General features: G+C 38.6%; 2 long non-coding RNA genes across 2 annotated transcripts in view; both read left to right on the top strand.

Annotated features, from left to right (window-relative positions):
• LOC117065546 overlaps window positions 1-15,659 on the top strand; it is a 211,371-nt gene extending 195,712 nt beyond the window's left edge. The window contains exon 4 of the long non-coding RNA XR_004429963.1: window positions 15,491-15,659. This is a non-coding gene — a long non-coding RNA (uncharacterized LOC117065546). The remainder of the gene's footprint in view (window positions 1-15,490) is intronic.
• Window positions 15,660-20,937: 5,278 nt separating this feature from the next.
• Window positions 20,938-25,839, top strand: LOC117064566. The gene is made up of 3 exons (XR_004429534.1): window positions 20,938-21,099; window positions 23,537-23,727; window positions 25,366-25,839. It is a non-coding gene; the product is annotated as an uncharacterized LOC117064566 (long non-coding RNA).
• Window positions 25,840-27,155: the final 1,316 nt, after the last annotated feature.

Genomic DNA, 27,155 nt, shown 5'->3' with positions numbered 1-27,155 from the left:
GCTTGAGCCTAGGAAGCAGAGTTTACACTGAGCTGAGATTGCACTACTGCACTCCAGCCTGGATGACAGACCAAGACCCTATCTCAAAACAAAAAACAAAACCAAAAACCTCTATTGGGGTAGGATGGTCTTCTTGTTATACCATTCCACTCCTTGATGATGCCAGTCCACAGCACCTGGTGCTACCTACCAGACTAAATAAATAACTCCAGAGTTAAAAAAAAAATAAGAGATTCCATAGGAGGAAAAAAAGTGAAAAATTAGCTCTCTATAGAAAAATAATTCAAATTGGATAGTCTTCACTGATGAACAGATGCCCCCACAAATAAGCATGCGGGATGAATCTAGAGGTAGCTTAGTTCTTTTTTTAAATCATTTGACAAAGAAAAAGGAGTCACTGGAAATGGGTGTAAAGGGTATCACTAAAGAGGAAGGGCAGGTTTGTCAGACCATATTGGTATCCCACGCTTTTATTTTGGAAACATTCTGGGTTAAGGAAAAAAAAATCCTAGACGTTGGAGTGATTCCAGAGAAAACTGGCACATAATTAAGGGAATGGAGTAGAAAAACTGATTTATAGAGGGAATTAAAGTAACACATTTTTATGGCTTTGTCACAAATAAGGGCATGTCTTTGACATATATCAAGGACTTTAATTGGAATAATGAGTTAATCCAGAGAGACATGATTTAGGCATGATATCAGAGGACAGAGTAACACGATGAGATTGGGGAATTACCTGAAGAAACGATGAAATTGTCATCTTCCCCATGAAAGTGAGACAAAAACAGAACAATTAGGAAGATAATGCTTAACAGTAATTTTATATAAAAAGATTTAATTTCTCACTTTTGACAAAACTGAGCCAGTAGAATTATGCTTTCCATGTTTCCTTAATTTTTAGAGAAACTTTAACTTAAGATGCATCATCAATTTAATAGCAGCTATTATGTGGAGGGGGAAAACACTGCGTTAAATGTACAGGTTGATTGCAATCTTATGTCTCAATTTGAAAAATGTTAAAATGTGAAAAATATATTCATTTTAGAATTGAAGAACTACAGTAATTATTTAAGTAATGTATGTCTTCAACCCTGGGATAGGATATACTTTCTGCAAGTTCAATTTCTGATAATTTTAGGGCTGTTCGTAGAGCCTGACATGATTGTGGATATTCCAGTCAATTTGCTTGCCGTGTCCTCATCCCTTTCTCAGAGAATCTGTTTTCATCCTGATCCCTGGTGATTGGGAAGTTGACCAATTCTTCTGGCTATTACCGATAGGGCCAGGAATAAATCCTTGTTCCAAACCAGGACAACTTGTTCCAAAAAACAAACAAACAAAAACTAAAGGGGAAAGGCAAAGTCAATTACATGGGAGGTAAAGTTGTAAAGTTGGGACCAGTGTTGGGCCATGACAAACCAATGCTACAAATAACCTAAATTAGAAAGGAGCAGCAAAGCCATCGGTCAATCAGAAAGAACTGGCATGGATTAAAAAAACAGATGTTCAGTGAGCACCAGAAAAATAGATGACTAATAGAAATGTACTCTATTCACATATAGCCCCTTCTTCTAAAAGGCCTACATGTGACTCTATGTGAAGCAGAAAGAGAGGGTAGACTCCCTGCCCCATCTTCCGATAGAGTTTTCTAAGTGCCCTAAGTGAAGTTGGTCTCCAGTTGATATAGTTTGACTGTGTCCCCACCTAAATCTCACTTGAATTATAGCTCCCATAATCCCCATGTGTCATGGGAGGGACCCGGTGGTAGGTAATTGAATATTTGGGGGGTTTTTCCCATGCTCTTCTCAGGATAGTGAATAAGTCTCACGAGATCTGACGGTTTTATAAAGGGCAGTTCCCCTGTACATGCTCTCCTGTTTGCCACCATGTAAGAAATGCCTTTCCTCCTCCTTTGTCTTCTACCATGATTGCGAGGCCTCCCCAGCCATATGGAACTATGAGTACAGTAAGCCTCTTTTTCTTTATAAATTATCTGGTCTCAGGTATTTCTTCATAGCAGTATGAAGATAGACTAACACAGTAAATTGGTACCTGGAGAGTGGGGTACTACTATTAAGATACCTGAAAATGTAGAAGCAACTTTGGAACTGGGTAACAGGCAGAGGTTGGAACAATTTGCAGTGCCCAGAAGAAGACAGAAAAATGTGGGAAAGTTTGGAACTTCTTAGAGACTTGTTGCATGGTTTTGACAAAAATGCTAATAGTGATATGGACAATAGAGTCCAGGCTGAGGTGGTCTCAGATGGAGATGAGGAACTTATTTGAACTTGAGAGAAATGATTCAGGGTATCCGGCAGAAGAAATTTCTAAGCAGCAAGGTGTTCAAGATGTAACTTAGGTGCTCTTAAAAGCATTCAGTTTTATTCATTAATGAAAATATGGTTTGGAATTGGAACTTATGTTTAAAAAGGAAGCAGAACATAAAAGTTTGGAAAATTTGCAGCCTGACAGTGTGATAGAAAAAACAAACAAACAAAACAAAACAAAACATTTTCCAAGTAGAAATTCAAGCCAGCTGCGGAAATTCACATAAGTTACAAGGAACCAATTGTTAATCGCCAAGACAATGACAGTGGGGAAAATGTCTCCAGGGCATGTCAGAGGTCTTCATGGCAGCCCCTCCCATTACAGGCCCAGAGGACTAGGAGGAAAACATGGTTTTGTGAGCCTGGCCCAGGGTTCCCCTGCTCTATGTAGCCTCAGGATATGGTAACCTGTGTCCCAGCTGCTTCAGCTCCAGCCATGACTAAAAGGGGGTAACATAAAGCTCAGGCCACTGCTTCAGAGGGTGCAAGTCCCAAGCCTTGGCAGCTTACACGTAGTGTTGGGCCTGTGGGTGCACAGATGGCAATAATTGAGGTTTGGGAACCTCTGCCTAGATTTCAGAGGATGTATGGAAACACTTAGATGTCCAGACAGAGGTGTGCAGCAGGGACAGAACTCTCATGGAGAACCTCTCCTAGGTCTGTATGAAAGGGAAATGTGAGGTTGGAGTCCCCACAGAGAGTCCCCACTGGGGCACTGCCTAGTGGAGCTGTGAGAAGAGGACCACCATCCTCCAGACCCCAGAATGGTAGCTCTACCAACAGCTTGCACCTGGAAAAGCCAAAAATACTCAACGCCAGTCCATGAAAGTAAGCCAGGAGGAAGACCATACCCTGCAAAGCCACAGGCCCAGAGATGCTCAAGACCATGGAAACTCACTTCTTGCATCAGAGTGACCTGGATGTGAGACATAGAGTCAAAGGAGAACTTTTCAGAGCTTTAAGATTTGACTGCCCTGCTGAATTTTGGACTTGCATGGGGCCTGTAGCACCTGTTTTGGCCAGTTTCTCTCATTTGGAATGGATGTATTTACCCAATGCCTGTACTCTTGTTGTATCTAGGAAATAACTTGCTTTTGATTTTACAGGTTCATAGGCACAAGGGACTTGCCTTGTCTCAGACAAGACTTTGGACTGTGGACTTTTGAGTTAATGCTGAAATGAGTTAAGACTTTATAGGATTGTTAGGAAGAAGTGATTGGTTTTAAAGTGTGAGGACATGAGATTTGGGAGGAGCCAAGGGTGGAATTATATGGTTTGGCTGTGTCCTTACTCAAATCTCATCTTGAATTGTAGCTCCTGTTATCCCCACATATTGTGGGAGGGACTTGGTGGGAGATAATTGAATCATGGGGGTGGATTTCCCCATGCTGTTCTTGTGATAGTGAATAAGTCTCATGAGATCTGATTGTTTTATAAAAGGCAGTTCCCTTGCACATGCTTTCTTGCCTGCTGCCATGTAAGACATGCCTTTTTTCCTCCTTTGCCTTCCACGTGATTGTGAGGCACCCCCAGCCATGTGGAACTGTGATTTCATTAAACCTCTTTTTCTTTATAAAGTACCCAGTCTCAAGTATTTCTTCATAGCAGTAGGACTAATACACCAGTCTTGGACTGTCTTAGACTTTCCTTTCAGTAAAGATATGCTTCTACCGGAGCCAGTTTGAATGAACATCTTCCTAGCAATGGAAAGAATGCTGATTGACACATACGCCACCTGGTTCCTTTCTCTCTACTTCTGCCCATTTTATTAATGCCTCATGGTCATAGTACATTAAACAAAAGCTTTTCAGAGAAGATATGCAGTGCTGACATAGACTGAATTGTGACATGAGTCTGGTGATCTTCTAGAATAAATAGACTGATACTAAATAACTGGCTGTAAAGCCATTGTTTCTGCTATTGGTGTGTAGGTGGTGCCTCTTCACCCTTGTCCAGAAGCCAGGTCCTAACTCAGCATGTGTTTTTCTGGATCTTCTTGTCATTCACAGATCCCATGGCAGCCCATCCTTTGAATTGTTCAATCATGAGGTTCCTTTAGACCACAGCCACCCTCCAAGCATTTTTTTTTATTACAGGATGCCAGGACCAACATTTGTATTCTTAGAATTTATAAATCTTTTTTTCCCAACAGCCCACGTGGTAGTCATTTTGATAACAGGGCATTCTGATTTCAACGAAACCTTATTTTCTGTTCTGAATTGCAGTGCCTTCTTCAGCAGTAGTTCCCTAAGCAAACGTGTGGGCTGTTTGCTTTGCTTTTGACTCTCATGCATTTTTAATGATTTACAAGGAAAAGATTTTTTTCTCTCTTTTTTTAATAATAAATTTAATGACTTAATACACATCAAGTGGAATCATTGGTTTGTGGTGGCGGTTTTATAATTCCAAGTTCAAGTTCTTTTTTTTTCTATTTAATTATGTGCAATAACTCTCATGGAATATAATGCAATAACAAAAACATGCACCAATGTTGGCATAAGAGCCTGTTGTTTATTAGTATTGGTTCTGTGCTTTATGTTTGAAATAAAATATTTGGAACTAATGTTAGCTATGTTTCCTCCAAACTAGATAAAAAGAAGTAAAAAAAACTTTATCCCTGAAAATACCATGCTCCAATCTATGGCGATAAAAGCCAGCAGCTCTTGAGATAGCAAATTAAATTTTATTTGTAGAAAGCACTGTGCTGTGTTTTGTTGCTTGCTCAGAGTTATTTTTTAATACTAATAATTTAATAAAGTGGAAGACCGATACATTGACCTGTGTTCTCTAAGGCACGAGAGTATTTTCCAGGGTTAAAAGGCATAGCTTGCTGAAAGGTTGTTTGTTTTACATTCTAACCTATTACTTATTTCTCTTGCTTTCTTGCCAGATTTAGCCTTAGCCTTCAGAAATTTTGAATTTTGGAAAACATAAAGTAGTTGAATTATCAGAATCTGCAAGTCAGACTTTTAAAACTCTGATTGATAAGGACTGGTTTTCCTAAGATCCAACACATTCAAGTTTTGTTTTAGTGAGCAGTGCAGTACATAGACATAAAACCAAAGACAAAAGATAGTACGTAGGCATAAAACCAAAGACAAAAGCCAAGCAGTGACTCTAAATGAAGCATCAGTCTGAAGGAGCTAGGTAGGAGCTTAGAACCAGGTACAAGGGGGTAAGATAGAATCTGGAAGCCCCAGAAGACAGCATGATTGGAGACAGAGAGAGTACCTGGCGAGATTGTCTGAGATCTTGCAGAGACTCAGGGGACCCCTTAGAGAGTGCCTGTGTCCCCTGTAGAAAAGAAGTACAACGTGGTGGTTAAAGACACCAACTCTGGAGTAATACAAACATGCAGTCAAGTTCTAACTCTACTGCTCAACAATGATATCACCTTGGGCAAGTCATTTTACTCTCTCATATTCAGTTGTTTCATGTGTGAAATGGAGTCAGTAAACCAAACCACTACATAAAAGAGTGTTGTGAAATGTAAGTGAGAAAATGCTATTGTTAGTTATAATTAGTGCTGAGTCAGACAGGAACGGCTACTGAGTCAGATTCTTTTAATATAAAAATGCTGCTCTTAATTCTACACATATGCATATTTGTATCAATAGAAATATAAGAGTTTTTTTGGCTTTGTGCGCAAGTGGCAAATATTATAGGTCTCTATCTTTTTACTTTTAAAATATTATTTTATTTCTACACTTTTTCCTTTTATATAAACAATTTTGTTGAGTTATAATAATCATACAGTGAGATGAACTGTAGTGAAGTAACCATGCCCCTGTAGAGCTAAAGAACACTTCCATCATCTCAGAAAGCAGCCTTGTGCTTCATCCCAGTTAAACCCTGCCACCAACCCACTACTCCAGAAGCACATACTCTTCGGAGTTATCATTGTAGATTAGCTTTGCTTGTTCCAGGACTTCATAATTATGGTTTAAAAGTTTACATTAAAAGTAATTGCAAAAACCACATTTTTTTTTTTTTTTTGTATCTGAATTCTTTTGCTAAAAAAAATAGTTTGGAGAGTCATTCATGTTGCTGTGCATAACAGTGATTCATTCCTTTGAATTGCTGAGTAGTACTCCATTTTATAGTTATATCATCTTTTTTTCCATTCTCCTGTCTGGAAATCTGAGTTGTCTCGAGTCGGGGCTATTATGAGCAAAGCTGCTAGAAACATTCTTGTACACATCTTTTAAAAGCATATGTTTTCATTTCTCTTGACTCTATACCTATGAATAAATTGCTGGGTCATAAGTAGATGTAATTTAACTCTGAAAAACTAACAAACTGATTTCTAAACTGGCTATACCATTTTATACTCCTATCAGCAATATATGAGAATACTAGTTGTTTTACATTCTTAAAAATATTTGATGTTGTCAGTCTTTTAAATTTTTATCATTCCAGTGGGAACATATGGTTTTGCATTGTGGTTATAATATTATCTTAACAAGTTAACCTTATCATTATGAAATGTCCTTTTATTTTCCTCTGGCAATGCTCTTTGTTACAAGGTCTACTTTATCTGATGTGAATATACTCACTTCAGTTTTCTTATATAACAGTATTTTTATGGTATACCTTTTTCATCCTTTTACTTGTAACCTATGTCATTATATTTAAAATGTTTTTTTCTTGTACACAACATATGTATGAATTTTGCTACTTTTATTTAGTCTATCAATCTCTGCCTTTTAATTGGAGTACTTAGCAATTTATATTTAATATAATTACTAATATGCTTGGGTTTTAAATATGTCCTATATTTTATTTAAGAAAGTCCTATATCTTCTTTAGCTTTTTTCTCTTTTATCCCACCGTATTTTGTAGTAAATCAGTTTTTTGGGTTTTTTCTTGTTTTGTTTTTAGACATTCTATTTAATCTTCTCTATTCACTTTTTAGCGATATACTTCTACCTCTTTTTTTTACTTTAATTAGCTTTTAATTCATTTCTCAGTCCTTATTTGCACAAGCAATAGCTTTTGACATGGTTGATAAATTCCTCCTCCTCGAGACGATTTCTTCTCTTGAATTCCAGGGCACCATATGTGCCAAGTTTTCTTTTTCTCTTTCAGACCACTCCTTCTCAATCTCTTTTGTAGAGTCTTTCTGATTCTCTGACTTCTAAATTTTGGGGCCACTCTTAGTTCAGTCCTTTTTTTCTTTATATACACCTTTTTCTTTTTTCTTTGTATACACTTCCTAGGTTGTATAAAGGTTTTAAATACACCCAAATTTGTATCCCCATTTTGATACCTCTCCCTGGAACTCAAGACCTGTTTATTCAATTGCATACTTAACATTTCCACTTGGAAGTCTAATAGGTATGTCAAACTCAATGTGCCAAAACTGAGCTCCTGACATTCACCACCCCTCACTTCATCTCTACCTCCATGCAATCCAGATCCTCATACGGTCTTCCTTATTTCAACTACCAATTTTTCCAGTTGCTCAGACAGAAACCTTGGTATTATCCTTGACTCCTCTCTTCCTCTCACACCTCACTTCTAACCAATAAGCAATTTCTGTTAATTCTATCCTCAAAATATTCATTCAGCCACCTCTTGTCACCTCTACTGCCAGCCCAGGCAAAGTTATCATCACCTGTCACCTGGATATTGCAGGAACATTCTAACTCACCTCCTGCTTTAGCTTCTGTCCCTTGCAGTCTGCTTTTAGCACAGAAGTCACAGTGATCCTATTAAAACACACTTTAGGTCACGCCAGTCCTCACCTTTAACCCCCCATTTTTTCTCCCATCTTACTGAAAATAACAGAATGAAGAGCCCTTTCTGTCATCTTCAGGGTCCTGCATGATCTGGACATATGACTACTTCCCACACACATTTTCTCATGGCCTAATATCACATATCACCTTTTCAGAGGGGGCTTTCCTGACCACACTCTATATAAATATCACACTTCTCTCATAATTCATTTTTATCCTACTTTATTCTTTCTTTATAGAATTTTCTGTTACCTGAAATTATATATTTACTTGTTTATTATTTGTCTATCTCTCTAAAATAAAAACTCTCTATTGTCACTAGAACATGCCTAGTAAACAAGTACTTTGAAAATACTTGCTCAATGCATATCTTTTGTCATCTTTGGTATTTTTTTCCAACCTGGTAATTTGTTTGTTTTTTTATGTATGTCTGTGTGGGTTTTTTTTTACTTAAATCTTTTAATTTTTTTTATTTTTAATTGTTACGAATACATAATAGTTGTACGTGTTTATGGGGTGCGTGTGATATTTCGATACAAGTACACAATGTGTAATGATCAAATCAGGATAATTGGGGTGTCCATCACCATAAACATTTATCATGTTTTTGTTATAGGAACATTTCAATTCCACTCTTCTAGTTATTTTGAAATATAGCATAAATATTGTTAAAAACATTCCAATTTCACTCTTCTAGTTATTTTGAAATGTACCGTAAATTATTAACTATAGTTGCCCCGTTGTGCCACTGAACACTAGATCTTATTCTTTCTCCCTGACTGTATTTTTATACCCATTAACTGGGTATTTACCCCTCCTCAATCCCCCCCACACTCACTACTCTTCCCAGTCTCTGGTAACCATCATTTTACTCTCCAACTCCATGAGATCAATTTTCTTCAGCTCTCACTTATGAGTGAGAACATGCAATATTTATTTTTATGTATGTATGTATGTATTTCAATGAAAAATCTCTTCGTCTATAGGTTTTTGGAAGACAATGACCTGACTTAAACATCTTTATTTTCCACATATAGTGTAGACTTCCCCAAAAGGATAGCTTCTCAGGCAATATTTCCCGATCCATTGATTAATGATAGATAAAAGGGGCAGATATTTTTCCAACTTGTTTGTTTATGTACATATATATGTATGTGTATGTAATGTTTGCACTTAAACTAGCACATATTACCTTCTTATCTATAGGATTTGGAAGACAACCCCCTGACTTAAGTATCCTTTGTTTTCAACGCATAGCACAGACTTCTCGGAGACTGTTTTTGTATATGTGATTAACAAAAACAAAAACGAGAAACCCCCCCAGAAGACTAAGTCTAATTTTGAAAAAAAAAAAAAAATCCACAGTCATGTGAATGACAGATGATTTTGGGTATGACTGGGAACTGGAATGGACACAGAGCTCTTTCAATTCTATCTAACAAAGCCACAGACTAATGTTAAGGAATGTTTGTGTGATCTCTCCAGTGTGGAATCAGTTACCCAAACACAGGAGTCTTTACAAAGATCCAAAATAATCATGAAACCATTATAACCACAAGCCCTCTTTAGAGTTATCCTCTCAATAGTGAATGCTGCCTTTTCAAGCCAACTCTTACATTGAGAGAAGGGTTGTAATATCTCCAGCCTGGAAGAAATCCCTATTCCTGTGGCTCATTTACTTCATCTCTGTGGTTCTTGGAAGGAAGGATGGAGTGAAAGCCACCCCAGGCAGTTGACTGTGAATTCTAGTCTTAAGCAATGTATGGAGAGCTTCAATAAACTTTGTTTGTTTTGTCAGCCTTCGTTCCCTAGAGAAATACTGCCCAGCTATCCTCAAGCTCTGGTAGATTGTTTGCCATGGACAACTTGTTGATTTATGGTCCTGGGCATTCTTAGAACTCTGCTAAGAGATGGAAAAGGCATGATCACCTTGCAGGAGCTATGAAGGTAAAGCCTGCCCTCAAATCCTCAGGTAGCATAAGCAAGAGTGCCAGGGGGCGTAGTGTGCATTTCCTATTCTTACAGGGTGCCGGGCACATAGGGGTCACTCCATCAATACGGGAGGAGAAAGAATGAAATGAACTGGGAGGATAAAAAGCAAGAGGCTCATTGCTTACTGGATGTCGGCTGTCTAATGGGGAGGGAGGGATATGAACTCAGCTGGTTTTAGGTTATAAAGCAGGGTGAGAACTTTCACTTCACTGAATTCACACAGTTGTAATTTTTTACTTAACATTCACATGCTGTACATTCTTTCCATAAAGGTACAAAATGTATTTCTCTTAAAATGTCAATACTGCCACATTGAACTGCACAAAGAGCCTGACCTTGGAAGCTCTCCTGAGCAAGAAACTAACTAGGACCCTACCCTAAGCTGGTCTAAGGATATTTTATGTTTGTGTTCCCCACAGGGTCTAGATTGAGGCTTGGGACATGTGAATGCTTAGTATTTCCTGCATAAACACCTGACTGAAAAAAATATGAAAGAGCCTGATACCAATGGCATCTTTGTTATGTTCTTAGAATTCATTAGAAAAACAACTTTGCTGAATATGAAACAGAAACTCCAAGTCTTTCCCTGTATTGGTTAGCTTTCTCTCACCGGTATGGTGCATAGTGCCAGCATAAAGTGCATCAGACGTGATAGTGGGCCTTCACCATGCCACATTGCAAGGTGAATTTTTCAGAACTCCCAAACCTCCCTTGAAAACACTGCTATGCAGGTCACATCATGATATACTTGCCATTTGTAAAGTGAAACACCATCATGAAAGAGAATATTTAATGCCATAAAGAAAAATCCTACCTTTCCCAGCTTATAAATGTCACCAATTCCAACTGCGTAGGGAAAGAATCATAAAGTAAGATCATAGCCTCCTGCGATTTTTGAATCAAAATGGAAATTAAGAAATGAAGGTTTAATAATCCTTAACGTTCGCTCTTTGGGAAGGCTGCTATTTGTTTAGAGTGGGGCTGGCATACATTAGGGGTGGACAGTTGAGAGGAGCTTCATTTTCATCATCCTGCCCTCACAGTGTGCACTTTTGTAAACTTTCTGACTCCGGGATGTACAAATACAATGTTTCCCTGATGGCCTCACAGCATGAGACAAGGCAAAGCATGAGGAGATGGTCCCTATGGTCCTGAGCCCAGTTTTAAGATGTAAGCAAGAATATCAAGGATACATAAGTACTTTGGATTGCCCAATTACTTCTACTTTCTCTGGCCTTGTGGCTTTTGATAGTCACGTAAAATTCACTACAAATGGATAGAAATGCCTCTTCTTCAAAAGTTCTAGAGGAAAAAAAAGTCAAAGTTCCTTTAGCTGTATGTATCAGGGCATTGGCAGCACTCAGACACTTGGGAAAGCATGTTGGTGGTAACTACAGGGCAGCCACCCTCTCTGAAAGCATTTTGGTACATTTGATACAATGAATAAATGTTGGACTTCTATTATGTATATTAATTCATACTAAATAGTTAATTCCTATGATATTATTTATGATAAAATTATTGGTTTCCAGACCTTCTGCCACATGTTTTATAATCTTAATGTGCTTACTCCATAAGCTACACTTCCACTTCTCAATTTTTAGTTGCATTCTTGCTCAAGAGGCACAAATAAGGATGTTCATTTCAGAAATGATTGAACTGGTAAAAAAAATTAGTAAGATTCTAAAGGGTCATTAATAGAGATCTGGTTAAATAAATGTTATACATAATGTAATAAGAAGGACACTCTCACACATAACAACTATAAACTGTAGACAAAATACAAAAACTACCCAAGGGCTCTAGAGCGTGAACAACAGTTAGCAGATTTGGGGAAGAAGTCAAAACTTAAAGAAAGAGACCAACATGTGTAAGTTTCTGATTTTTGTGGCTCTGCCACATGGTGAGCAGCAGTCAGGGACCAGAGACAGAACCTGTGGTTTAAACACTGGTGTTAACCCAGATGGCCATTTTTAATAGCAGGCCATAGATTTCTGCCATGCTTTAATAATTTGTGCAAAGGTGCAAATTATTGATCGCTGATTTTAATCTTTGAAAACTTAATGAACTTAACTTTCCCTTGGAGAGAACAAAAACAGCATAGTAGAAGCACACAAAAATCTACCATAGTTTTGCATCCTCTTAGAAGCCATTCATAATCTTCAGGTTAAAAAGAAAATCTCTGCTATAAGATAGATTCCCTTCATGATAGAGACCGACATAGGATTGGTAGAGCAAGTAATATCATGAATTTTTAAAATTCAGGATAAGAAATATCTTTAAGGATGGGGATCCTCTGAAAACTTAACCTGAAGTAAATGTAAAATTTTGCACTTAAGTTTAAATAATTAATTACAGATATATAGAATGACAAAGATATGATACATATCTCATAAACAGAAAAAAGATATGAAAGCTTATTGATAATATGCTCTGTTGTATGCCATAAATATTATGTGCTTCCCAGAGAAACAAATGTGATCTCCTTTGCTTTAATGGAATATCAGTTTCTAGAACTGCACTGCACAATATGGCAGCCCCTCGCCATATGTGGCTATTTAAATTTACTTTTTAAAAATAACTCAGGCCGGGCGCGGTGGCTCAAGCCTGTAATCCCAGCACTTTGGGAGGCCGAGACGGGCGGATCACAAGGTCAGGAGATCGAGACCATCCTGGCTAACACGGTGAAACCCCGTCTCTACTAAAAAATATAAAAAACTAGCCGGGCGAGGTGGTGGGTGCCTGTAGTCCCAGCTACTCGGGAGGCTGAGGCAGGAGAATGGCGTGAACCCGGGAGGTGGAGCTTGCAGTGAGCTGAGATCCGGCCACTGCACTCTAGCCTGGGCGACAGAGCGAGACTCCGTCTCAAAAAAAAAAAAAAAAAAAAAAAAAAAAAAAAAAAAAAAATAACTCAAAAGTCAAGTACTTCAGTTGCATTAGCCACATGTCAGGTACTGAATAGTCAGTCACACGTAGTTAGGTAGCTGTTGCACTGGACAACTTAGACAAAGAACATTTCTGTGATTGCAAAAAGTTCTGTTGGAAAGCGTTTCTTGTAACAAGGGAGGTTAAGAGTCATGCTGTGCTCTGCATTGGACAGAACACACCTGGCATCGTAGACACATGCTGTTTGCTGCCCAGAATCGATTGCTCTCTTTTCTTGGTAAATGAATCCTGAGTTTCCTATGGGAGAACATGCTCTTCCCATTCTCAGTCACCTGATTTGGGTGGGATTCGTGCCTCCCAATCAAGGAAGGGGCGTTATTAGCTTTATTAAAGGAGACCCTCATGACTCCCTCTGGGCAGTGCGGTGTAAAGCGGGAAAATACAGAACTATAGCAGATCTTTTGGTCACATAAAGGGAGAGTGTGGACCTGCTTGGCAGCCACTCTAGAATGAAGACAACACTGTAGGATATGCAAGAGAGGGAAAGTGCATACTATGGGAATATTGAACTTCTGGATCTCACTTCATCTGAAGCCTACCCTTCTTCCTCCTGATTATGTGAATTCATAACCTCCCTTCAGTGTTCAAGTCACTGAAGTTGGGTTTCCTATCCCTAGATGATACCTAAATGAGCTCTCTGATAAATTAAGTTCAGCTGCTTGTGTTTCTGTTTGGACAATGATACAGCACAATGGAATGTTTTCATAGGAGAAAGACCAGGAGGGCGAAAGAAGTTCAAGGAATATCCCTCTTCTATTCCCATGGCCAAATTAAGTCTTTATTCCCAGGCCAGCCCCCAGTGGCTGATGTGACCATTTTGACATTTCATAAATTCCCCTGGGAAGAAGGATTCTAAAAGCTTCCAGTCTTAATTTAAAGTAGTATGGTAGAGGGAATAAGACCATCTGATGAAGTCACTGAATCCACAAATCTCTCTGTATTGCTAGGACAAAAAATAAGAGAGCAAATCATGTAAAATTACTTTCCTTTTAAATATAAGTGACATTCATATCGATGCAGGGCTGCATTTTAATAACTGTACTACTCCAAAATGTGTCACTTTAGTTGCATGATATTATAAAAGAAAACCAGTGGATATTATTTTTGTGTCATTTTCTAATCCAGTGCATTTTTATAAAATTCTACAGATTGAGTTAAAATTTTAAAGCAGTATATATAATGAAATTTGAAATATTCTTTGAGGGTAGTTCTTCTGGAAGGTTGATGGAAGCATCCAATAAAGGACTGCAGAGAATTGTTTTCAGAGGCTTCAGGAAGATGGCAGAAAGACATTCTATGTATTCTCAAAACTGTTTTTAAACTCCTGTTTTATGGTTGAATTAACTAAGATGTTCATTTGTTCCCTGCCACACACACATGGAAATGAGAAAGTGTCGATTCTTCAGAGTTTGCAAGTTCTAATGCAGAAGTCCGTAGCCTTGTCTGCAAAATAGAATCACCTGGGGGGGGCTTTAAAAATACTAATGTTATTGAACATATAATTACAGCATGATCCAGCAATTCCATTGCTAAGTATACACCCCAAAGAATTGAAAGCAGGGACTCTAATAGATACATGTTCCTCTATGTTTATAGCAGTACTATTTACAACAGCCAAAAAGAATAAATAACTCAAATGTCCACAGAAGGATGAATGAATAAACAAAATGTAGTATATACCTACAATGGAATATTATTCATTAAAGAGGAAAAAAATACTGCCACATGCTATAACATGGATGAACGTTAAAAATATTATGCTAGACTGGGCACGGTGGCTCACGCCTGTAATCCCAGCACTTTGGGAGGCTGAGGTGGACGGATCATAAGGTCAGGAGATGGAGACCATCCTGGCTAACACAGTGAAACCCCATCTCTACTGAAAATACAAAAAATTAGCCGAGCATAGTGGTGGGCACCTGTAGTCCCAGCTACTCGGGAGGCTAAGGCAGGAGAATGGCATGAACCTGGGAGGCAGAGCTTGCAGTGAGCCAAGATCACATCACTGCACTCCAGCCTGGGCAAGAGAGTGAGACTCCATCTCAAAAAAAAAATTACGCTAAGTGAAATAAACTAGACACAGCAAGACAAATATTGTCTTATGAGTCTACTTATGTGAGCTACCTAGAATGGACAAATTTATAGACAGAAAATAGAACAGTGGTTACCAGAGGCTGGGGTAGGGAAGAATGGGGAGCTATTGTTTAATGGGTGCAGAGTTTATATTCAGAATCATGAAAAAATCTGAAGATGCATGGTGGTGATGGTTGCACAATATGAATGTATTTAATTTACAGAATTGTATATTCAAAATGGTTAAAATGCTGAATTTTATGTTATATGTATTTTACCATATTAAGAAAAATGTGAATGCTAGGGTTCCACCCCTAGGATCCTTGTATGGTTGTTTTGGGGTATAGTCTAAATATTGGAACTGTAAAGGCCACCTGGGTGTTTTTAATGTGCAACCTTATGCCTCAGGTCTGAAAGGTGACACAAATAAGTGAAAACAGCTCAGGTGAGGTCTGTGAAGACATGCGAAGAACATGCACTGTCTAAAGGGGGGCAGCTGCCACCATTTGTCCCTGGTTGATGACTGCCCTGAGGAAATACAGGTCTCAGCGTGGATACATCTTCTGAAGTGTTAAAAGAGGCATGTATCTGGAGGGTAAGGAAACCTAATTCTTAAATGATCCTAACTTACTGAAACTTAAAAATAACACCCAATGACAAAATAAAATATGTCTAAGAGCTACATGTTCTCTAGGCCATAGGATACCAACCATCTCAGTTTGCCTGGGATTGTTCCCAGGCAACTAAAAAGTTGCCAAAGCACTGGTAAATCATTTGGGAAATCGCTCCATCCCAGGAATACCACTATGGTTGGCCACCCTAGTGGGCTACCTTTTTATTTTTATTTTTTGGTCTGAAGAGGCAGAATACCACACATTTCTTTGATTCCCTTTCATGGTCACAGACTGGTGACAGTGCAAGGTGGAGGCTTGAAAGTGTTTTACCTCCCTTTAATATTGATCAGCAGTCCCCTCATCATAAGCCATTCCAAATAAACATTCATTCTAAGTAAAAACAGCGATCTTGCTAAGCAAACCCAGCCTTAAGACAAATCTCATTGCATTCTTCCTGGTTAGGTTTGTGCTTTTAGGACCCTCCTATAGAAAACTTGGAGCCACTATGGTATAGAAAGCTACATAAGGAGCAATTCTGGGAATGGAAGAAAGCCCCATAGTCATGGCTGTGGCTTCTCATTCTTCTTTCTTACAAATGATGTCCTAGAGATGTGAAGGAAATAAGTGGTACTTGTTCTAGAACAGTCCCTGAATGTTGTTTAAGGCCTCTTGTCATCAGGTTTCTGTCAATCTTTGCAGCTCTGACTTTTTTTTTTACACTTGTGGTCAGTTGTTCTGCTTGGACATGTTGGTGGGTAATTGATTATTAACATAAGTGGCAGTCTTTAGAGTTATACACAAGTATTCTGGTTGCATTCTGTCTTTCTGGTGACATGAGGAGATACTTTCTTACTCACTTGACAGGGGCTGTGTGATTTGCCTCGGCCAACAAAATGTGAATGGAAGTAACGTGTGTCACTTCCGTCTGAGGCATTTAGCTGCTGGTGCTCAGTACCAACCTTCTTTTTTTTATCTGTCTTGGCAATTAAGGAAGTGTTTATCAAGATGAGGTCTTCACTAGCCTGGATCCCTGAGTGACCACCCATGTTGGAAATGTAGTGAGCACAAGAAATAATTCTTTGTTGTATTAAACCATGGAGAAAAGGGGCTATTTGTTACTGCAGCATAATCTAATAATCTTGACTGACAAGGTAGAAAAATCACATATGTGAATCATGTGATTTGGTTCACATCTGGAGCAATAGTCAATGCATAGCATACTATATGAAAATATATCCCTATGGCCAGGCGTGGTGGCTTACACCTGTAATCCCAGGACTTTGGGAGGCCAAGGCGGGCAGATCACAAGGTCAGGAGATCGAGACCATCCTGGCTAACATGGTGAAACTCCGTCTCTACTAAAAATAGAAAAATTAGCTGGGCATGGTGGCGGGTGCCTGTAATCCCAGCTACTCATGAGGCTGAGGCAGGAGAATAGCATGAACCCGGGAGGCGGAGCTTGCAGTGAGCCAAGATCGTGCCACTGCACTCCAATATGGGCGACAGAGCCAGACTCCATCTCAAAAAAAAAAAAAAAAGAAAAAGAAAAGGTAAAAAGAAAATTCATCCCTAAAATTTAGAATTTATGTTGATGTTTCCTACCAAATGTCTAGGTAAGGAATAAGCCTCAACTCTAACTAATTCTTGTTCCTGTTCCTCTCTAGTCTACTGTTGTCTGATAGAACATTCTGTGATGGTAGAAATATTTTGTATCGGTGCTGTCCAGTACAGTGGCCATTAGCCACATGTGGCTCATCTATGTAAGTTTGAAATATGACTAGTGCAACTGAGATGAATTTTACATTTTATTTAGTTTTGGTTGATTTAAATTTAAATCACCTTTTGGGCCTATTAGCTATTATATTGGGCAGCATAGCTCCAGACAGTCTAGTTCTTGCTATGTCAGAAAGTCCCTCACTCCTAGAACTTTTTCCTTCCATGCCTCTGTGCCTGTTGCTTCCTCAGCTGAAACACTTTTCTTCATTGAATCTGTATTCATCTAAGGGTCACATCAATTGTAATTTTTGACCTGGGACAGAATGATCCTCCCCTGAAGTTCCATGCAATGCTTTATTTGTGTGACTGGTGTGGTAATGACTTCCCTCTGTCTTTGAGTTAGTTGGGAATATCTATCTCTCCCACTCCTACCTGTGTATATATCCTAAGGGCAATAGCCTTGTTATTTACTTGTGTATATCCCATAGGCCTTGTTCCTGGTAGGTGCTCAATCAAGAATCAAGAAACCTCATATTAATTTAAAAATGAGTCTTCAGACAACCTCATAAGTGAGCCTTAAGTTAGCACCAAGTTCCAAGGACTGTTTCAAGTGGAAATGCATTTATGAGATAATTCTTGGGAAATGTTTACTGGCCCAAGACTCTTGCTTGTCCTGGGTTGTGAAAAATGAAAAATCAACCTTTATGATTAGTAACTTTATCACATGGAAGGGAAAACACAGGTGTCCCTTTTGTACACTCAGTGGCATCACTAAAATTTGGGTGGTAAGCTTTAAAACTGAGTCATCACATTTCCCCAGTCCCTTAGTGGAATGGGAAAGGCTAGTGAGGCCTAGGAATAATAGGTCACCTTAGGGAGAGTGAGAACACTGCCCCATGCTTTGGGGCAGGGCATACAGGATGTGTTTCCTGGCCTTCACTGAGTAGCAGAAGGAAGAGGGTGAGATGTGGAGACAGGTGTACTTTGGATGGACCAAGGTTGCTCATGTCATAGTCAAGGGTCTTTCATCTGAAGGAAGCAGAAACCATCTCAAGCCAATGCAAAAAGAGGATTCCAGAATATCTTGTGAATGCAATCACAGCTAGATTGCCTACATTTTATTTCAAGAGTAGCACAAAACAATTGAGGGATTTTTGGGTAAAGGTCTAGCATGTAAAAGTAAGCTTGAGAGCCTTGTATGTTTTCAAGCCATTCCCCCTCTTTGAGTGGCATTCAGGGCCCTGCTTAACCAGGCCTCAGACCCCAAACTCTCATTCTAATACAACCCATGACACAGCTTCACTGGACTCAAACACGGGACCATCCACACCTCCATGCTTTCACTTCTCTTTTCCATGCCTGGAGTATCCTTCCCTTCCTCAGGAAGTATTTTTTTTTTTTTTTGTAGCCACTATCTATTTTCAGAATTCTTTTATCATCCCAAACTCTGTACCTATCTAATAATAACTCCCATGTTCTCTTTCTCCACATCCTCTAGTAACCTTTATTATAATTTATGTGTGTATGCATTTGCCTATTCTAGGGACCTCATATAAATGGAATCATACAATATTTGTTTTTTTGTATCTGGCTTATTTTTCTTAGCATAATGTTTTTCAAGGTTCATCCATTTTTTAGCACACATCAAAATTTCATTTCTTTTTATGGCTGAATAATATTCCATTAATGTATATGCCACATTTTGTTTGCCCATTTTTGAATTTGTTGTTCATTTTGTTGTTGGGTTATAGGAGTTTTTAGAATACTGTGAAATTTAATCTCCTATCAAATATATGCTTTTCAAATGTTTCCACCCATTCTATGGGTTGCCTTTTCATTGTCTTGATAGTGTACTTTCATGAACAAATGTTTTTAATTTTGATAAAGCCTAATTTATTTATTCTCTTTTGTTGTCTGTGCTTTTGTTTTCATAACCAAGAAATCCCTGCCAAATCCAATGCCATTATTTTCTTCTATGCTTTCTTCTAACTGTTTTAGAGTTTTAACTCTTGTTTAGGTCTTAGATGCATTTTGAGTTAATTTTTGTATATGGTGTGAGGTAAGGGTTTACCTTTATTCTTTCGCATATGGATATCTAGTTTTCCCAGCACTGTTTGTTGAAAAGACTGTCCTTTCTCTCATTTAATGGTCTTGGCACCTTTGTCAATTGACCATATATATAATTAATTGACCATATATGTAAGAGTCTATTTGAAAATAACATATTCGTTATTTTTATCTGAGACCTTAAATGCTATAATAGCCTATTAAGAGGCAAACAAAATTTACTCATAATCAACCACTCAGATTAACATTTTTGTGTTTTTTCCTTTTTTTCTTAAATACATAACAAAATGCAGATAATAATTGCATCTATTCATCAGGTAGGTATAAATAGAAGATAAAATAGAAAAAAAGTGTCTGCCTTATATTTTGTTTATGCTTTGTGTAATCAAATTCAATTGTGCTATAAAAGATTTAGTATATGTGTATTTTACCCAGCATTACACCCTGAGCATTTTTCATCTGATTACATATTCTTGGAAACTGACACCATTGTTTAAGCCGCTCATCAATACCACACATTCTGAGAAACTTTCTCAGTTCTCCCTGATCCCGGGTAGAATCTGGCTATATTCTACACTCCTAGTACTCTTGGGTACATTCTGTCCTCCCTTGTAATGGCACTGCCATATATAGAGTGCCTAGCAAATGCATAGTAAATGTTTGCTGATTTAAAGATCATGACTCACATAGATCTTGTGTTTAGTAAATGGTTAACTTGGACATGTGATATTCCTCCAGCCCCTTTTTCTTTTTTAATATTATATGTCTGCACAGCAGTAAGATCTTGGGATGTGTCTGACAAGTTCTGGCTGCCCAGCAAGCGTTATGGAAACCAGTGTGGTGCATGTGGCCCAGGCACAATTCCCAAAGCCCTCAGTGACCCCAGAACAGGGAAGAAGCTCTGCTTCAAAATGCCCACTCAATTCTATTCCATGTTGCTGCCAGGAAGATCCATGGGCACGCTATTCACAGGCCAAAATGCAATAGTAATTCTCTTAAACAGATGTTAACTGACCACATTCTTGGTACCTCTTGCTTTGAGGGCACCTGCAGCCTGGGAAGTAATGCTGTCCCCATGAATTAGGTCAGCCTGACATTATGCTTTGGCTCCTTAGGGAGAAGAAATAGCAAATGCATCCCTCAGGTAGCTCCAATTGTTTCCATTTCTTTTCTCTCTCTACACCTTTACATCAATCCCAGGAGGTGAGAACAGATGCAGAGCTCCTTAACTCTGGCTACACCACTTACTCACAAAGATTAAGAAAATCATAAAAATGTCAACTTCTGTATTTCAATTCTGTAAACTACACATGCAGTAGTCTCTCTACTCACTTCCCATCATTACAGCTTGAGCGAGAAGGCTTCAGCTGCATGCTTGAATAACAAATAGAATAGTACCCACCCCTTTGACATGTGGTCTATGAAGCGCGAATGTTTCTCCAGCCTGCTCACCAGAAACAAGTCCCAGAATGTGTCTGAAAAACATTTTGGTGCTGTCATTGCCTTACACATTGGCATGGACAAGGCCCTTTGAAGAAAGTTATCTGGTCAAACTGAGGAATATCAGTGACAGAATGACAGAAGGCCTAGAAAATATGTGATTTGGTTGTATTTCTACAAGTAAGTAATGCTAAAGGAAAATGATGGCAGATAACACATACTGAGCTTCAACTCTGTGTCAGACACTTAGCTGAATGTTCTCTGCACTTTACAGTATTTCATCTTCATGACACTGTGATCGTTTTACAATTGAAGAAATAGAGGCTCAAGTGTTTGTTGAAGGTTGCAGAGCTAATGAATTGTGATTTGAAAATTGGCAGTCTATCACCAGAACCTATGCTCTTTTTCTCATACCATCTTTCTTCTTGCTAACCTCTTTTTAAGCTCCTGAATTTATAGATAATATATTATATATGAATATATGTAATTTATAATATATATATATAATATATATATATATATCACTTCAAAGTTAGAGATACAAGGTGCTTTAATAGTTAGAACTATCTTTGGATGGGCATTGCTACAAGAATTTTTGTTATAATCTAAGAAAGAAATGTTAATAATACTGAGACCTCATAAGGTATAAACTCTCCATCCTCATGTGGGAGAATCAAGCAGGGCTGAAAGATTATCAATTATTAGTCAAGTATGTGGCAGAACTAATCCCTACCATGAATGAGTGGTTGGGATAAATGAACCTAAAGGGCTATTTTGTTTCTAGGATCAAAGACATTAGGATTTTATAAGTTCCCTTTTCAATTTCTGCCTAGTTTGCTTTACCAGGGATGTTTCTTCCCACCATCCAGAAGGGAATGGAGACAAGCTCCCAAAACTCATGCTGGTCCAGCTTGACTCTATCCTTAGCCACAGATGACTATACCATAAGTGGTTACAGATCTACAATGAGTCAATCAACCTCCCTTCCTCGGGAATTTGAAATCAGGATGAAGAAAAGCAAATCTGGGCTGACCTTTGAAACAGAAAGTTTAAACCAGAGAATATTGTGTTCCCCGTGTAGAATGGGGTTAAGAAGCTAGTACATGAAGTGATAGAAGCAAAGATGAAGAGTGGTGAGAAAACACTGCCTGTGTACTGATGACCTCTGATTCCCAGTTCTCATTCTTTCTGTGGACTTTGGGTTCTATGACACACTCCTGTATCTTTGCAATGAATACCCCTAACTAATGGGTGTGTGTTACCTCCAACCAGAAGAGGTTCAGCTAAGAAAGAGATGAATAGGGATTGGCCCCTTGTTTTTTTTTTTTTTTTTTTTTTTTTTTTTTCAATATTAGTGGAACAAGAAGCATTTCCTGACTTGCTAGCCCACAGCAGAGCTTCAACTCACAGGCTGGAGTGGGTCCACTCCCACTTCTCCATTTATTTCATCTTTGCTGCTTGTGAGTCCGTGAACACTCAGGGGATTCCATTTCTGTGTTGGAGGAGTGGTATGAGTGCAAGGGAGATTTACGGGGCTTCGTTTGATTTCGCTGTAGCTTAGAGGGTTTAGTAAAAAAGAAGGGTACAAGTGAAGGAAAGGCTAGCCAAGAAAGTAAGCTCAGAAAACTATGATTTAGATGAAATCCAACCATTACATCTCAGAATTCGGCCCAAGTCTCACTCTCTCTAGGTGTGTGAGATGTTATGTTGTCATTTCCATAGAAGTTCATAGAGACCCTTGGTTCACATGATAAATCACCTCTGAAAATGGCTTTGGGGGTAAAACTCATGAAGCCTGTCTACTCCTTTGCAGGGAAAAACTCGGGGTCACTTCTTGAGCAAACTCTTTCACTGGGCATACTTAACCAGGAGAAACATTACCCCAGAGAGACAAATAATCTTCCCATTCTTGAGGAAGTCTGGACTGTTTTTCTAGCACACATGGACAACTCATAATTATTCTTAAGTAACCCTGAGAATTTTAACATGAATTCAGTTATGTGTTTCTTGTTAAATGGATCAAATTTCAACAAAGCCCGGGAAACATCTTGAAAATCACATGAATGCAATTTCCAAAGAAAACAATCCAAGAATTACTGCCAAAATGTTTTATTTCCACTAGGAAGGAAAAGAAGAGCTTCATTTTGCCCCCCACACAGACTGTATGTTCAATTTGTGGTCTGCAATGGAAAATTCTGCTGATTTTGCTCAATTCAGGGGAGGAGAGAAACGAAGGAGACTATTGTTATTTGAGTGATAAAACTGTCTTTCTTTCTCTAGTATTAATATGTTATTAGCATTTTCAATTTGATTCTACAAATATTGAGTTTTACTGGTGTGTGTGGTACAATGGGAAGGAGGACAAAAAGCTTAACACGTGATGACTGTCTCATGGGCCTTATAAATTAGACGTACAAGTAGGGCACTGCCAGCCCACACAGAGTCCTTGTGTAAATTAGAAAAAGATGCCCCTCCCGGGCAGATGTAGCCTTGTGGGTAACCAGTGAGTAACCAAGGGACATTTGTGCAAGTTAGAAAAAGCACCTTCTTCCTCTGGTGGGCACAATCTTGCACCAGAGTGAGCATCTTGATTTTATCCTCCCTCCCTGTTGACCAGGTGCTTTTATGCAGGACACAACTTGCCCACGTGACTGTAACAGGACATATAAAGGGATCATCTGAGAATTACTCATTGTCAAAATGGAAACAATGCAACCACCATTCTCAAACTTCAATGAATAGAAGAATCATGGCAGCTTGTTAAAATGCCTGAGTCTCATCTCAGATATTCGATTCAGGATGACTGAGGTAAGGTCCAGAGATGTGCATTTGTAACATGTTCACCTAGGTATTTCTGATGCAAGTAATCCAAAAACAACACTTTGAGAAGTCAGGGTATGAGAAGCAAAGGCTGTGAGTCATTTGGAAAGAGTAGACATCAAGGTTGGCTGAACTTATTGGAGGAGGCATACAGAAGATGGGGAATTTTAGTTAAATAATAACTGAATGGTAATTTCTACAACTTTTGCCTTAGTCAAAAAATGTTTTTGTTTTCCAAAACGGATGAGAAAAGCTCAGATAGGCTTATTTGCAGTTGTCAGAAAAAAAAAAAATGACAACTGAAAGAAAATTGTTTCTAAGATGAATCCCTAAAATGAGTGTTGTGTGGAGGACTGAAACCTTTAAGCATTACTGCTAACTTCTGCTTTTGGGTAAGAAAAAAATATGATAAAGAATCCACATGTTAACTGGGATGATGAAAACACTGGCAATGGCACCAAGACACCCCAGAGACATACCTCTGTAACTATCTTCCTGTCTGCTTCCCAGAATGTTCTTCCAGCAGCACCCCTGACTCTCCACGTCACCTCTGATAATCCCAGTGCATGCTTAATAACAGAAAACAACTCTGCTTCTGGCATGACAAGGTTTCTTTTCTGGAAACGGGACTGTGGTGCACATAGAATGGGGGTTTTCATTACAAATGTTCATAGTGTGTTTGAGGCCTTCAACCCAGAGATTTCTACTTTTCTAAAAAAATAATATTCCATAATAATAAGCCAACTATATCCACAGCTGTCTCTGGCACTGAAAACTTTTGTTTCTTTCTTCCCATAGAAATAGCTACCTTTTTGTTGCTTATATGATTTGGGAAGGGGAGTCTTCTCAAATGCAAAGATAAAATGTTAATCCAGTAGTGCCTCTCCATTACTATTGCATCTCATCTTTGCATTTTGTCTGTAGAGGCAATAGTTTACATTTAAGGCCAGGCGTGGTGGCTCAGGCCTGTAATCCCAACACTTTGGGAGGCTGAGGCAGGTGGATCAGCTGAGGTCAGGACTTCAAGACCAGCCCGTCCAACATGGTGAAACCCTGTCTCTACTAAGAATATGAAATTAGCCGTGGTGACATGTGCCTTTAATCCCAGCTACTTGGGAGGCTGAGGCAGGAGAATTGCTTGATCCCAGAAGGAGGAGGTGCAGTGAGCCAAGATCACGCCATTGGGCTACGGCCTGGGCAACAAGAGTGAAACTCCATCTCAAAAAATGTGTAAATAAAAATAAAAACCACATTTGAGAAAGCCCAGAATGAGAAAAGTGGGAAGGGAGAGGTGCAGTAGCAAGCCATGGTATAGCAGTCCACATGACCTAGCCATCCTGAGGCTGGGGAATAACTGGTGAAAAGCATTGCATCTGTTCATCAGTCATTGGAAGCAAGTGAGGTCCTTCACCTGTGTAAAGCTTTGAGCCACAGGGCATTTTTTTTTTTTTTTTTTTTTTTTGCTGCAGAGCATTTTTTGTTGGTTTGAGTCACCCCAGCACAAAAAGCAGCACAAAAGTGGTAAGTTATCCCATTTGAAGTGATGGTGGTCTTTTCTACTCTCTTTTTCATAGAGAAGGATTTCATCCTATTAACAATCATTCTGTTTTTCTTTCTTTTGGTCAGCTTTATTGATTTGTCAATGATTCCTATTGGAGACCAAAACTGAGCAGATAGTTTGTCTGAAAAGGGCCAATGAAACTCTTCCTTCATGTTGGAAACAACTGCTTCTGTCTTGCCAGTTTTCCCCAGGCCGTTTATGTGAATTCAATTAGCAAGGTATTCCCTGGTGGGTAAATGATTTATTAAGGTAAACAAATACTTTAAAGTAGTAATTCTGATTCAATTTCAATTCAACATCCAGTATTGAGTCATTTTATGAACCTAGAACTGTTTAAAGGGATGGAGAAACCGTGTAGGAAGTGCAGTGGTTAAGAGCACAGGGTCAGACAGGCAGATCTGGGTGTGATTTCCAGGTTGGGAATTATTGCTTGTGTATCCTCAAGAAAATTGTTTTGCCTCATTGATTTCTGTAGAACCAAGAGAAGATCTAACCCCATAGAGTTGTTTAGGACTTAAAATGTTAAGTGTAGTAGCACAATGATTAATATCTAATAAGCATCGAATATACAGTAAAGAATATATACAAAGATGAAAATCATATAGTTCTGCCTTCATTCACAGACTAATAGTAGGGATCCAAAAGCTTTTTCTATGAAGAGATAGGTAGTAAATATTTTAGTCTTTGCAGGCCATTCAGTCTCTTTCCTAACTACTCAATTCAGCTGTTGTAGGATGGAAATAGCCATAACATATGTAAATGAATGGGCATGGTTATGTTCTAATAAAATCGTATTTACAAAGATAGGCCATAGGCCAGATTTTGTGACCCCTTGTCTAGTAGAACAACTTATTGCATTAAATTCATTGAAAGTTAGAGCCGGTGCTTGTGCTGCCCTCTCTTTCCTGAAAGAAATGTTTCATGGCCCACTGTTTTCTTAACCTAATTAGAGTTCTCCCTGAATACATCTTTTACTTTACAAAGGAAATACATTATATGTAATGATGCCAGCTTTGATGTTAAATTTTGCTGCTTCAGTGAATGGTGAGTTTCTGTTCGTATAAGACAGTAACTTCATATAAATGTCGGTGACTTGATATCAGTGTCATGTGGAATATGACTCCAGGAAGGAAGCATAGCTCATGCCAGCAATCAGTTATAGCTGCTGAGTCCCCACCTAATCATGACTTTTAAGAACTTACCACTCTTTCATATTAGAATGATTTGGAAGCATCATCAAGCTGACCAATATATTAGATATCCAATTACAGTTGTACAAATAGTTTTTGAAGAATTCTACTTGGACCATAAATTTTTGCAAGTGAATGGCATATAATCTAAGTAAACCAAGACAAGGGATCTAATCAACCACTCCCAGGATCCTGCATGTCCAGAGCCTCCAGCCCAGAATGTCTTTCTGACAGCCTGTGTAATCAGCTCAGTACACAGCTGACTCCACCAAAAACTGGAGTCTCTCTGTGTCATACTTCAATTACTTTTTGGTTAAAATTAGTAAAATTTTGACTCGATCTAACCTAAATGATAAATGTACTTTATTATTAGTTCATAAACATGAAAAGTCCAGAGTAAGGACTTGCTTCAGGTGAGGACTGATCCAGCAGCTCAAATCATGCCGCTAGAGTGCCTGTTTCTCTCCATCTTTCTGGTCTACCTTCTACTGTGACATCTTAATCCTAAAATTGGATCTTTTCATATTCAAAACATTGCTGCTAGCAGCTTCTGGCATATCTGTTTCCTTAGTCACATACTACAGAAATGGGAATGTATTTTTGTTCCAGTGTTCTCAGAAAAATCCAGAGAATTGTTAGACCAGCTCAGGTTATTTGCTTAACCT

Source organism: Trachypithecus francoisi, unplaced genomic scaffold (genome assembly GCF_009764315.1).
Source record: "Trachypithecus francoisi isolate TF-2019V2 unplaced genomic scaffold, Tfra_2.0 Lachesis_group2, whole genome shotgun sequence".
Classification (NCBI taxonomy): domain Eukaryota; kingdom Metazoa; phylum Chordata; class Mammalia; order Primates; family Cercopithecidae; genus Trachypithecus; species Trachypithecus francoisi.
The sequence above is the reverse complement of the archived record's forward strand: the minus strand, read 5'-3'. Positions and strand labels throughout refer to the sequence as shown.